Below are 2500 nucleotides of genomic sequence, written 5' to 3' on the forward strand. Positions count from 1 at the left end.
AAGTTACGCTGCACCTTAACCCAAGTTACGCTGCACCTTAACCCAAGTTACGCTGCACCTTAACCCAAGTTACGCTGCACCTTAACCCAAGTTACGCTGCACCTTAACCCAAGTTACGCTGCACCTTAACCCAAGTTACGCTGCACCTTAACCCAAGTTACGCTGCACCTTAACCCAAGTTACGCTGCACCTTAACCCAAGTTACGCTGCACCTTAACCCAAGTTACGCTGCACCTTAACCCAAGTTACGCTGCACCTTAACCCAAGTTACGCTGCACCTTAACCCAAGTTACGCTGCACCTTAACCCAAGTTACGCTGCACCTTAACCCAAGTTACGCTGCACCTTAACCTAACTTACGCTGCACCTTAACCTAACTTACGCTGCACCTTAACCTAACTTACGCTGCACCTTAACCTAACTTACGCTGCACCTTAACCTAACTTACACTGCACCTTAACTGTCACATGTAACGTCACAGGAATGTAGCTTTGCCTAACAGCAACCCTCTGAACATAGTTCACTGCTTGGATCCTCTGGTGTCATGTGTATTTCTTGATGCCATGGTGCGTACCCTCACATAAAGGTCTTTCGAGTGTTGCGTACTTTCTACACAGTCCCGCTAACCACTGGAAGGGTGTACCGCTACAGAACGAATATCGCCCTCCCCTCCTGCCCTTCCAAGCTGGTCGGTCAGGCGTTTGTTTGTGAAATGAGCCTTGCAGCTGTTCAGTTGCATTCGGTTGTCGATGCAGTCAGTGTACGTTGTGGTACGGCCTGTGTGGACTGTCCGCTGATGTACGCGTAACCCACACTGATCATCCGTCGTTACGTACTGAGTGACATAATGTGGCACATGCTTGACCGTACACCGGCTGCGCCCTACAATGGCGAATCATAAGGGCCATATGTTGTGCACGATGCTACTTGTCTCGTCTCCCCATTACAGCGAGATTGCACTGTTGTACGCCGTACAGACATGTGGTAGGTAGGTACGGACGAAAGTATTGCATGTTGGCCCCCCCCCCCCCCTCCTCCCTCTGCCGGGAATCAGCGTGAGCCGTCTGTTGATGTAGCGACGAGGGTTTTCCTATTTAATCGTATTGCCCCACACAACATGATAGCACGGTGGACCGCGTTCCACATCTGCGACATGCTACAGAGGCCGGTTGACAGTCGACCGCGCAAGGGACATTGCACACGTGCGCGGACCATCTTCCACGTGTTCTCTCGTGTACATGCCGCAGTGTGTATGTGGGCTGATGTAGCGTGTCGTGACACATAACATGCAGGCATGCCAGAATCGTAGATTTCGCAAATGTAGATTGACGTATACGTTTGCTGCCAAAGATCCGCAAATGAACTGGAAATCAGTTGTTGAGCGGTTGTTCGCGCTGCAGGTGCATCGGTGATAGCGACGATCGGTACATCTATGAACCGGTTGTTTCGGCGGTACCCGCCATGCCCCCGAACCTGAGTTGGCCATGTGGGTATGAAGCGATACGAGGCTGTGGCTTGGCGGGACAGTCCCCGGCCGGTGAGGGGGGGCCGCCCGGCGTGCTGGCCGCGCGCTGCGTGAGCGCACGCACTACAGCCGGCTGGTGGGGGGCGCCCAGTGGCAGGAGCGCCGGCCGACGGGCCCGGCTGGCGTCCCAGCTATGCGCCGGCGCACCCTGCGCGCGGCGCCAGGCGGCCAAAGTGGGTTCTGCCGAGCCCGGTGCGAAGCGCGGTGGACATCTGCAGTGTGCTGGTCCGATTGCGGACTGTGTGCGTTGAGGATGCGCCGCCGCCCGGCACTCGGCGTCGCGACGCCGTCTGCTGCTCGGTCGCCCCCAGCGGTTCTCGCAGGTGGTTTGTATCGCAGCTCTGCGGACGTGTTGGCGCGTGCGCTGTGCTGGGAGAGTTCGCTTCTGCACCCAAGTGGGGCTTTGCCCTTCTGTGGCGCTGGCGTTGGAGCTGCCGGTCACCGTAGGTGGCGCGTGTTGTTTCCCGCCGGCAATGCCACGACAGCACGCTCCCGGGCCTCTGTCGGCAGCGGCAAGCTCAGTTGGGAGCACGGGTGTTCGCACTGAAAGCGTCTACTCGCCCATCTCCGGGCGATTGCGCCTCTCTCGAACCCGACCAAGTACTTAGGACGGCGCTGCGCGCCGCCGGGACCTGAGAGGGTTTCGAGGTGTATCGTGCAGGGGAGCTCAGCCTCCTCCTGTTTGCAGAATAATTGAGCGGACGCTTGCGTGTTCGCGCGGGCCCTCGGGACACACTCCCGGGCGGCCGGCTGCTCAGCTCTCGTTGACGCAGCTCCCTGGTTGATCCTGCCAGTAGTCATATGCTTGTCTCAAAGATTAAGCCATGCATGTCTCAGTACAAGCCGCATTAAGGTGAAACCGCGAATGGCTCATTAAATCAGTTATGGTTCCTTAGATCGTACCCACGTTACTTGGATAACTGTGGTAATTCTAGAGCTAATACATGCAAACAGAGTCCCGACCAGAGATGGAAGG

General features: G+C 56.7%; 1 non-coding gene across 1 annotated transcript in view; it reads left to right on the top strand.

Moving 5' to 3' along the window:
* Nucleotides 1-2298: 2298 nt before the first annotated feature.
* Nucleotides 2299-2500, top strand: part of LOC126300090 (small subunit ribosomal RNA) — a 1893-nt gene continuing 1691 nt past the window's right edge. The window contains exon 1 of the ribosomal RNA XR_007552891.1: nucleotides 2299-2500. This exon is cut by the window's right edge and continues 1691 nt beyond it. This is a non-coding gene — a ribosomal RNA (small subunit ribosomal RNA).

The sequence above is a fragment of the Schistocerca gregaria genome, chromosome X, assembly GCF_023897955.1.
Source record: "Schistocerca gregaria isolate iqSchGreg1 chromosome X, iqSchGreg1.2, whole genome shotgun sequence".
Lineage (NCBI taxonomy): Eukaryota > Metazoa > Arthropoda > Insecta > Orthoptera > Acrididae > Schistocerca > Schistocerca gregaria.